Source organism: Manis pentadactyla, chromosome 2 (genome assembly GCF_030020395.1).
Source record: "Manis pentadactyla isolate mManPen7 chromosome 2, mManPen7.hap1, whole genome shotgun sequence".
NCBI classification, from domain to species: domain Eukaryota; kingdom Metazoa; phylum Chordata; class Mammalia; order Pholidota; family Manidae; genus Manis; species Manis pentadactyla.
The window spans coordinates 58,573,095-58,584,671 of record NC_080020.1 but is presented as its reverse complement, the minus strand read 5'-3'; the positions used below and the strand labels follow the sequence as shown (position 1 = coordinate 58,584,671).

Genomic DNA, 11,577 nt, shown 5'->3' with positions numbered 1-11,577 from the left:
TGTGGGTGCATGTCCTCCCAGCATGGTGGGTTGAAGGCAATTAGGCTGTTTAAATGACAGCTGAGAGCTCCAGTGCTGTTGTTCACATGAGCAACTCCAAAGCTTAATTTTCTTTTATGTCCTAGCTTTGGAAATCATATAACATCATTTCCATCCTATTCTTTTTGGTGAATCAGCCACAAACATATGTATCCTGTCTGCGGGTCAGATGATCATCCATCCTGATTTGCCTGGAGAGCATTAGCATTAAAATCCTATATCCTAGGAAACCCCAGGACATTTAGTCACCCTACTCTTAATTCACAGAGAAGTATTAAAGAAATTCCTTTAGTACAGTTGAGCAGTCTTTTATTTTATGGCTATTAATTTTAGAGTTCTGTATAGTCAATCTTTACCTTTTCTCAAACCATGAAGTCTCCAACATTGTATTCTAGAGGACTGATTTTTTCTTTTCACATTTTGGCTTTTATCTATCTTTAATTGTTTTGTGTTATGCTGTGAAGGAGGAGTTAAGGTTTATTTTCTTCCATATTATTTATTTATTAATAAATTGATTGAAAAGATCACTTTTCCTCAACAAATTTCAGTAGCATATTTGTTTCAAATATATATACATATATATGAAATGTTTTTCCTTACATGATTTCCACTGTCATAATTAGTGGGAATGTCTTGAACTGTGATAGTGAGAGTTCTTCATCTCTTTTTTTTCAAAAAAGGGAAAAGAGGTGCTCTTTGGTTTTTCAGTATTTCTTTGGTTATTCTATATCAGTTGCATTTCCATATAGATTTTTATAATCTGCTTACCAAGTAGTTCAACACACTTCTAGGACTGTGTTGAAACTATTTATCAATTTGAAGATAATGGACATTATAGAGATACCAGTCTTTGAATACACTAGTGTGATTTTGATGTGCCCTTATTTAGATAATTAAGTTTCTCTCAATAATTGTTATCTTAATAAAAATTCTTGCTTACTTTTCATTATATTATTTCCAAATACTTGATGTTTTTGTAAGTGTAAATGATATTTTCATTTACCTTTTATATATCTACAAATTATACTTATATTATATATGTATATATGACTTTTTGCATGTTGACCTCTGTCGATCTTTCTAAATTTTTCTTATTATGTCACTATTTTATATTTAGATACTTTCATATTGTCTGTGTAAAATTTATGTCACCTAAAAGTAAAACCAATTCAGTTTCTTTTTTCCAGTCATAATTATTTTTTTCTTACCTGATTTCAAAACCTAGAACTTTCAATAAATTTGAATAATAGTGCTACCACTTGATCTAATTTTGACCTTAGTGAGAAAGAATAATCCACTTGAAGTGCATCTTGTAGTGTAATGTTAGATACAATATTTTTGGGTGGATTCTCTTAGTCATATTAAAATAAAGTTATCTTCTATTCTTAGTTTCATGAGAATATAATTTTCAACTGTGAAATGGTGTTGTATTTCAGCGAGTGATTTTTCTGGCTATTTTAGTTTTATCCTTTATTCTGTTAATATGGTAAATTATAAGGAATGCTTTTCTGTAAGTAAATTCCACATTATTATCAGGTACTAACCATTAGAATTATTGTGTCAGTGTTCATGGGAATATCTTGTCTCTAATTTTCCTTTCTTTTAATGCTCTTGTCAGATTTTGATATCAGTATTTTGCTGGTTACATAAAATTAAGTAGAAAGTGTTACTTGTTTTTCTAGTCTGTGGGAGATTTGGGGGGACATTTGATATTACTTCTTCCTTAAATACTTTGAAGGATCTATCAGCAGAACCATCTTACTCAGTTCTTTAATTTTTGATGAGGATTTTATATATGGATTAAATTTCTCTTACATATATATGATTATTCAGATTGTGTATTCATGTTGTATCGTATTTATAAATTTGCTTTGTAAGTCATTTGTCTATTTCATTAAAATTGGCATAAAGTTACATATAATAGCCTGTTATTATGTTTTTAGTGTTTATAATAAATATTGTTATGCCTGTATTTTCATTCTTGACACTCATGATTTGTACATTCTCATTTATTTTTAATCTCTTCTGTTAAGTATTTATCAATTTTATTATTCTTTTTGAAGATCCACCATTTGTCTATATTGATTTTTTTCTATTATAGGTCTGTTTTTGTTCTTTAATAATTTCTCATTTTCTGTAAATTATACTTTTCTCTTTTTTTAATTTTTAATTTTTAATTTTGGTATCATTAGTACACAATTACAGGAGCAACATCATGGTTACTAGACTCCCCCTATTATCAAGTCCCCACCCCATACCCCATTACATTCACAGTCCATCAGCATAGCAAGATGCTATAGAGTCACTACTTGTCTTCTCTGTGTTATACTGCCTTTGGTGTGCCCCACACCCTACATTATGTGTGCTAATCGTAATGCCTCTTTATGCCCCTTATCCCTCCCTTCCCACCCATCCTCCCTGGTCCCTTTCCCTTTGGTAACTGTTAGTCCATTCTTGGGTTCAGTGAGTCTGCTGCTGTTTTGTTCCTTCAGTTTTTGCTTTGTTCTTATACTCCATCGATGAGTGAAATCGTTTGATTCTTGTCTTTCTCCACCTGGCTTATTTTACTGAGCATAATACTCTCTAGCTCCATCCATGTTGTTGCAAATGGTAGGATTTGTTTTCTTCTTATGGCTGAATAATATTCCATTGTGTATATGCACCACATATTCTTTATCCATTCATCTACTGATGGATACCTAGGTTGCTTCCATTTCTTGGCTATTGTAAGTAGTGCTGTGATAAACATAGGGGTGCATATGTCCTTTTCAAACTGGGCTCCTGCATTCTTAGGGTAAATTCCTATGAGTAGAATTCCTGGGTCAAATGATATTTCTACTGTTAGTTTTTTGAAGAACCTCCATACTGCTTTCCACAATGGCTGAACTATTTTGCATTCCCACCAGCAGTGTAGGAGGATTCCCCTTTCTCCACATCCTCACCAACATTTGTTGATGTTTGTCTTTTGGATGGCAGCCATCCTTACTGGTGTGAGGTGATATCTCATTGTGGTTTTAATTTCCATTTCTCTGATGATTAGCAATGTGGAGCATCTTTTCATGTGCCTGGTGGCCATCTGAACTTCTTTGGAGAAGTGTCTATTCAGATCCTCTGCCCATTTTTTAATTGGATTTTTTGCTATTTATTTGTTGTGGTGCATAAGCTCTTTATGTATTTGGATGTCAACCCTTTATCAAACTTGTCATTTATGAATATATTCTCCCATAGTGTAGGGTGCCTTTTGGTTCTACTGATGATGTCCTTTGCTGTACAGAAGCTTTTTAGTTTGATATAGTCCCACTTGTTCATTTTTGCTTTTGTTTCCCTTGCCTTGGAAGATATGTTCATGAAGAAGTTGCTCGTGTTTATGTCCAAGAGAGTTTTGCCTATGTTTTATTCTAAGAGTTGGATGGTTTCATGATGTACATTCAGGTCTTTGATCCATTTTGAGTTTACTTTTATGTGTGTAGCTGTCCCTGTAGCTGTCCAGTTTTTCCAAAACCAGCTGTTGAAGAGGCTGTCATTACCCCATTGTATATCCATGGTTCCTTCATTGTATATTAATTGACCATATATGCTTGGGTTTATATCTGGAGTGTCTATTCTGTTCCACTGGTCTGTGGGTCTGTTCTTGTGCCAGTACCAAGTTGTCTTGATTACTGTGGCTTTGTAGTAGAGCTTAAAGTTGGGAAGTGAGATCCCCCCTGCTTTATTCTTCCTTCTCAGGATTACTTTGGCTATTTGAGGTCTTTTGTGGTTCCATGTGAATTTTAGAACTATTTGTTCTAGTTTGTTGAAGAATGCTGTAGGTATTTTGATAGGGATTACATTGAATCTGTATATTGCTTTAGGCAGACTGGCCATTTTGACAATATTAATTCTTCCTAGCCAAGAGCATGGGATGAATTTCCATTTGTTAGTGTCCTTTTAATTTCTCTTAAGAGTGTCTTGTAGTTTTCAGGGCATAGGTCTTTCACTTCCTTGGTTGGGTTATTCCTAGGTATTTTATTCTTTCTGATACAATTGTGAATGAAATTGTTTTCCTGATTTCTCTCTCTGCTAGTTGTTCATCATTAGTGTATAGGAATGCAACAGGTTTATGTGTGTTAATTTTGTATCCTGCAACTTTGCTAAATTCCGATAATAGATCTAGTAGTTTTGGAGTGGATTCTTTAGGGTTTTTGATATACAATTTCATGTCATCTGCAAACAGGGACAGTTTGGCTTCTTCCTTACCAATCTGGATGTGTTTTATTTCTTTGTGTTGTCTGATTGCCACGGCTAGGACCTCCAGTAGTATGTGGAATGAAAGTGGGAAGAGTGGGCATCCTTGTCTTATTTCTAATCTTAGGGGAAAAGCTTTCAGCTTCTCACTGTTTAGTATGATGTTGGCTGTGGGTTTTTCATAAATGACCTTTATTATGTTGAGGTACTTGCCCTCTATAACCATTTTGCTGAGAGTTTTTATCGTGAATGGACGTTGAATATTGTCGAATGCTTTTTCAGCATCTATGGAGATGATCATGTGGTTTTTGTCTTTCTTTTTGTTGATGTGGTGGATGATGCTGATAGATTTTCTAATATTGTACCATCCTTGCTTCCCTGAGATGAATCCCACTTGATCCTGGTGTATGATCCTCTTGATGTATTTTTGAATTCTGTTTGCTAATATTTTGTTGAGTATTTTTGCATCTATGTTCATCAGGGATAGTTGTCTGTAGTTTTCTTTTTTTGTGGTGTTTTTGCCTGTTTTTGGTATAAGAGTGATGCTGGCTTCCTAGAATGAGTTTGGAAGTATTCCCTTCTCTTCTATTTTTTGGAAAACTTTAAGGAGAATGGGTATTATGTCTTCTTTTAATGTATGATAAAATTCAGCTCTCAGTCCATCTGGTTCCTGGTGTTTTTTTCTTGGGTAGTTTTTTGATTACCAATTCAATTTTGTTGCTGGTAATTGGTCTGTTTAGATTATCTGTTTCTTCCTTGGTCAGTCTTAGATGGTTGTATTTTTCTAGAAAGTCGTCCATTTTTTCTAGGTTACCCAGTTTGTTAGTATATAGACTTTCATAGTATTCTGTAATAATTCTTTGTATTTCTGTGGTGTCTGTCATGATTTTTCTTTTTTCATTTCTGATTCTGTTTATGTGTGTAGATTTTGTGGATGGATGGTTTAATTTTACATTTAGTTAGTATTTAGTTGGTCTACTTTCTTTGCTGTGGTTTTATTTTCTCTGGTGACATTTATTTACTTGTAGGAGCACTTCCATCTATAGCAGTCCCTTAAAAATATACTGTAAAGATAGTGTTTTGGAGGTAAATTCCCTCAACTTTTGCTTATCTGGGTATTGTTTAATCCCTCATTCAAATTTAAATGAAAATCTTGGTGGATACAGTATTCTTGGTTCTAGCCCCTTCTGTTTCATTGAATTGAATGTATAATGCCATTCCCTTCTGGCCTGTAAGGTTTCTGCTGAGAAGTCTGATGATAGCCTAATGGATTTTCCTTTGTAGGTGATCTTTTTTTCTCTCTCTGGCTACTTTTATTACTCTGTACTTGTCTTTCATCTTTTCCATTTTAATTATTATATATCTTGGTGTTGTCCTCCTCGGGTCTCTTGTGTTGGGAGATCTGTAGCTTTCCATGGTCTGAGAGACTATTTCCTTCCCCAGCTTGGGAAACATTCCAGAAATTATTTCTTCAAAGACACTTTCTATCCCTTTTTCTCTGTCTTCTTCTTCTGGTACCCCTATAATGTGAATATTGTTCCTTTTGGACTGGTCATACAGTTCTCTTAATATTCTTTTATTCCTAGAGATTCTTCTATTTGTCTCTGCCTCATCTCTTGTGTGTTCTTGTTCTCTGAATTCTATTCCATTAACAGTGTTTTGCACCTCACCTCGTCTCCTCTTAAATCCTTCCATTGTTTGTTTCATTTCTGTCTACTCCCTCAGAATTTATCCCTTAGCTTTTGCATATTTCCCTGTAGCTACATCAGTATGCTTATGTCTTTTATTTAGAACTCTTTTCCTGGAATATCGGTGATTTCCTTCTCACCAGCCCTTCTCTCTGGTGTCTGAGGGATTTGGGACTGAATTTCTTCTGCCTTTTCATGGCGATGGGAGTGGTCGCCAGCAAATGGCACTTATGTCAGCTGGGAGAACAAAGTCCCTTTTTGCTTGCTGGTCTCCTTGTCCATCTCTGCTGCCTGAGCTGGTCAGCTGCACATAGGGAACAGCCTCTGTGTTAATTCCCTGACCTGCCGCATTTGGAGCAGCCCTCAGGACTGCTTAGGGCAGTGGTGGGGATTGCTGGCCAGTGGCGCATGTTTGCCACCAGAACAGAGCCCCTTTGTGCTTCCTGGAATATGCTTCCATCTCCTCTGTCTGTGCCAGTCAACCATACACAGGGTACAGCCCCAGGGTTAATCCCCAGAGCTGCCATGGGCAAGGAGACCCTCGGGATTGCCGAGGATGCTGTTGGGGGTTGCAGGTAAGCAGTGCGTGTTTGCTGCAAGAACAAAGACTCTTTGTGCCTTCTGGACTCTGCACCAGTCTCTGCTGTCTGTCCCATCATCCACGTGCATGGGGCAGACTGTGGGTCTGGGCTGGTTAGCCTCATGGAGGGAGAAGCCTCTGTGTGGTTACTGTGAGTGGGGCTGCTCCTTGGCAGTTCTGCAGCAATGGCTGGTCAGCCAGTTTGCTTGCAGTGCCAGCAGGGGGCAATGAACGCCAGGCTGCTTATCTCTGTGAGGGCCTTTAGGGCTTCATTGCCACCCAGGAGGTTAGGGCACCTGAAATTCCTTAAAGTTCCCAGCCTGCTGGGCTCAGTGTGCCAGGATGATTTTTCCCTTGTCCCTTTAAGACTTTTAAAGCACCTGCTTTTCTTTTATTCCAGGGGAGCTGGCTTTGGGAACCTCCTCACAGTCTTAGTCTCGAATTTTGGTTTTCTGTTCCTCTAATATCCAGTATACCATGCAATGTGTGTCTGTGCTCCTGGTGCAGATTACTATGGCTGGTTATTTAGCAGTCCTGTGCTTCCACTCCCTCCCCACTCTGATACTTTTCCTCCCACCGGTGAGCTGGGGTGGGGGAAATGCTCGGGTCTTGCTGTGTCACTGCTTTGTATCTTACCCTTTTCTGTGAGATGTTGAGTTCTTGCAGATGTAGATGTAGCCCAGCTAGTGTACTGTATCTTCTGGTCACTCTTTTAGGAATAGTTGTATTTGCTGTATTTTCAAAGTATATGTGGTTTTGTGGGGAGATTTCCACCACCTTACTGTTGCTGCCATCTTGATAGTCTCCCCCACTTTCCTCTTTTTTAGTTTAGCTTTAGTTTGCTGTTCTTTTTCTCACTGCTTCATTTGGAACTTAGAAAATTTATTTTTAATCCTTTTAGAATATTTGTTTTTGAAACTGTAAATTTCCATGAGAACACTGCTTTAGGTGTATTAAACAATTTTGTTTTTTAAATACCCACTCATCTATTTTAATTTATTTTTTTATTGTATTGAGGTACATACAAAAAAAAGCATTATTCTTAGTGTACAGCTCAGTGAATCAAGATATCAAACATTCCTACTACTTTTTTCCCTTAACCTACTTAACCCTCTACCCCTCAATGGTGACCACTAATCTGTCTGTGTTTGTAAGTGTGTTTTGTTTGATTGTTCATTTTTTTGTTTTTTGGATTTCACATATAAATGAAATTATTACAGATTTTGATATGTCTTGTTTTTATTATCATTCAGCTTAAAATATTTAATTTCTATTTTTCTCTTTTGGTTCATTAGAAATAGTTTCCTTAATATCCAAAATACCTACAGAAAGACACAGCAGTCAACATTCTACTAGTGTGTTCTATATTATACAATTTTATTTCTTTTTAACTCCTGAGAGTGTCTTTATGGCTTAATTTAAATCTAATTTGGTTAAATTTCAATATGCACTTTAAAAAATAGGTTTTTTTCCTACAAATATCCATATAATGTCCTATAAGCATCTATCAGAATAAATTTGTGAATTACATTATTCAAATCTTTATTGATATTTTTCATGTGTGTTATCTCTTGTACTGATAGATAAATGTTTGTTTAAATCTCCAGTTAGGATTATTGATCTCTTTCTAAATTGTTTTATTTATGTGTTTTGGAACTGTATGTTTTGGTGCCTATGAAAATAGGATTTATATGTCTTCATGTTGAATTAAGCCATATATCACTATGAAATATTTGCTTTTCATTCTATCAGTTTTTTGCCTTAAGGATTATTTTATCTGATACTAATATTAGCAATATCCATTTATATTTCCACAGTGTTTACATAGTAAAACTGTGCTATCCATTAATTGTGCCCTCATATTTGTAGTGGAATGTGTGTGTATATAGTTTATTGTATCCAATCTCATGATTTTTGTTTTTTAATAGTTTTTATACCATTGAATTTCTAATTAAGTTGGGTTTAAGTCTACTGTATTGCTACTATTTTGAATTTATCCCATCTGTTCTTTCTTTTGTCAGTCCCTTTTTTTAAAAATTATCTTCCAGTCTTTCTTTGTACCTAACCTTTATTCAGTTAATTGTTACTCTAGAGATTACAATATTCATGTTTTAATTTATTATAGATTATATTAAAACAATACATGAATCACTTCCCAAATAATGTGACAGGTAGACTCCATTTATCCTTTATGTTACACTTGTTCTATTGTTATCTTATGTATTATTTTTATGTCTATTAAGTTATAAATTATTGTTTATGTAATATGTCAATATTCATTATATTTATTTAGTTTTTTGAAATTTTCAGTCTTTCTCACAGTTTTATGGTCTCATCTGGAATGCTTTACCTTTAGCATAAGTAAAGACTTTCAGTATTTCTTACAGTTCAGATCTTCTGGAGGCAAATTCTTCCACATTTTTTTTTACAAAACCTCTATTTTGCTTTTGCTTTTGTGTAATATTTTATTGGCATGTTGTGTCTTTCAACGTATTAAACCTGTGATTCTATTGCATTTTGCTTTTTATAGTTTCTGTTGAAAAATCTGTCAATAGTATTTTTTAAAGAAATTTGTCTTTTTATTCCTTAGGCTGCCATTAAGTGTTTTCTATCTGTAATTATTTTTTAGAAGTTTTACTATAATTCATTTATCTGTGATTTTCTTTTAGTTATCCAGCTTCATGTTTACTGAACTGCTTGAATCTACGGTTTTATATCTTGCATCAGGTTTAGAAAATTCTTAGTCATTTTTCTTCTGTATTTCTTTCTATGTTCTCTTATAATCTCCTTCTTAGACCCCAGTTACATGCGTTCTAAATATTTTGGTATATTTTATGTGTATCCTCTTATTTTTCTCTTTTCCTAATTTTTCCTCAATGCTTCAATTTGGAAATGGTCTATTGATCTCTTTTTTAAATCACTGGTTCTGTCTTCTGTTGGTTACAAGCTTTTGTTGAACCCATCCATCAAATACTTAGCTTCAGAGAGTTGTATGTTGCACTTATAGAATGTAGATTAGATTTTTATTTTTACTGACTCCAAATACACTTTGGAATTATTTTTCTTTTCATCCATTTTGTCCATATTTCATTCTATTTTCCTTAATGAATTCACTACATTATTTGGAAATTTTACGTGCTATGTCTAATATATGAATGATCTCTGGTTCTGTTGCTGTTGACTAATAAGCATAAGTAGTAAAAAAGTTTAAGATTTTTAACATTTTCATTTCTTTTAAACATTAGGCACTTTTTGCAGACTTGGAAACAGAATGAAACTAAGGCAGTCTAGTGCTCTAGGAATCTATGCTGAATCTTGTGATCTTCTGCAAAATAACATCATAATACAAAGTCATAACAATGGTTTACAAACTCTAAATAATAACCACTTACCTACATTTTTCCTTAGGAAACAGCCAGCAGTCCAGTCCTTAAAGGATATACAGAACATCTTGATCTACCAAAGGCACAATGACCCAAATTATATGCTGGTCAACCTCTTGGTGAACCAAATCAGACTGGTCAAGGTTTAGTGAACAAATAAAGGGTTTTGCATTTTGAAAATTTGCACTTAAGCTTAAAAAATTTCTGATTGCTGTTAATAAAAAGCAAGCAAAATATTATAGGTACTCTGATAACTTGATTTTGCCATGCTCTTCAAGCAGAACCTAGAGTTAGAAATGAATATAGAGGATAAGATACTCAGATATTTTAAAAATAAATTACTAGTAACAGGAAACTTGACATACTGCATTCTTCCACTTGCCACAAGAACAAATTGGTAATGAGAGCTATTTAAAAGAAGTGTTTGACTTTGAAAAAGGTGGTGGCAGAAATACTTCCACTCCAGAATAGCATCTCCCCCCACGCACCCATTTCCCATACAGTTATTACTGCTGCTCCTCCATAACATACATTCATGTGAAAAGACTTGTCACTAGCTTTTGCAGGGCCAGAAGATGAAAAATAGAGCATGTGCTATAATTAGCTAATTCTAAGAACTTCAGTTAACATCTTTAGGATGAACCCATAAAATCTGACTATTGTTTGTTAAATATCTACAAACTGCCTTAGCCCTTAGCCATAGTTTCTAATGAATGTCTTAAAGCTAGGTTCAGTCCCACCTGTGACTCCACAGGATTGAGGTGGATGCTAGTCATCAAGCCTAGGAATGTCATGGTAGAAGTAACCCCAGTAGCCTTCGGATACATAGTAGGCAATCCACAGGTAGTAAAATCCAGGCAAGAACACCACTATGCCAGTGATAAATATAGGAACCGCAAGTCTGCTCTTCCCCGTGACCCCAGCCCCACCTTCGCTGGTATAGCCCCCTTGCAGGAGGGAGCCAATGATAATGAGAAAGGCACCAATCAGAAGCAGCACTATAGCAAGGCAATGGTCTTATATGGGATCCCAGGAGAGGTCAGTGTAGCCATCCTCTGTGCCTGAGTCACTTGAGTATTTCACTTTACTTTTTAGGTATTATAGTTGCTGTGTTGATATGTGATGGCATCAAAACTATCATAATATAGTGATGTAGTTACAGTCAGACCACTGTGCCAGGCTCCTTGCATGCCAACAGCTCAAGGTTGGCAGCAGAGGTGCCTGATACCTCCAGGCACTCCTCACCTAACTGCCACATGCCCCTTACCCACCCAGACCTGACACAACAGGACAAGTTAGGTGCTGGAAATAAGACTGCGAGAAGGCAGTGTGCGACAAGTACATAACTAGTAATATTTTGTTTGCTAAATTTATGTACTATACATTATAGAACTCTGGATTTAGTTTTTTCTAAATATTATTAAATTGTCTTCTGTCATACACTTAAAAAAATTCCTTGTAGATTACCTTGATCTTATAAAAACTTTAATACTTTCAGGGCAAGTTTATTTCAAATTTTCCTATATTTCCAAGCTGAAAATATGACTCCTTGGGTGTGTTTTTTGTTCATAGTTCTTGGTCTTTATAGAGTTACAGTTGAAGGTTCAGGATGTTCACCAAGGTCACTCCATTCCGGCTGGGCTTGAGCTCCAAATTGCATCTT

The 11,577-nt window shown here is 35.3% G+C and overlaps 1 pseudogene; it reads right to left on the bottom strand.

The window, feature by feature from the left end:
- Positions 1 to 10,682: 10,682 nt before the first annotated feature.
- LOC118913144 (transmembrane protein 230-like) lies at positions 10,683 to 11,043 on the bottom strand (annotated as a pseudogene).
- Positions 11,044 to 11,577: the final 534 nt, after the last annotated feature.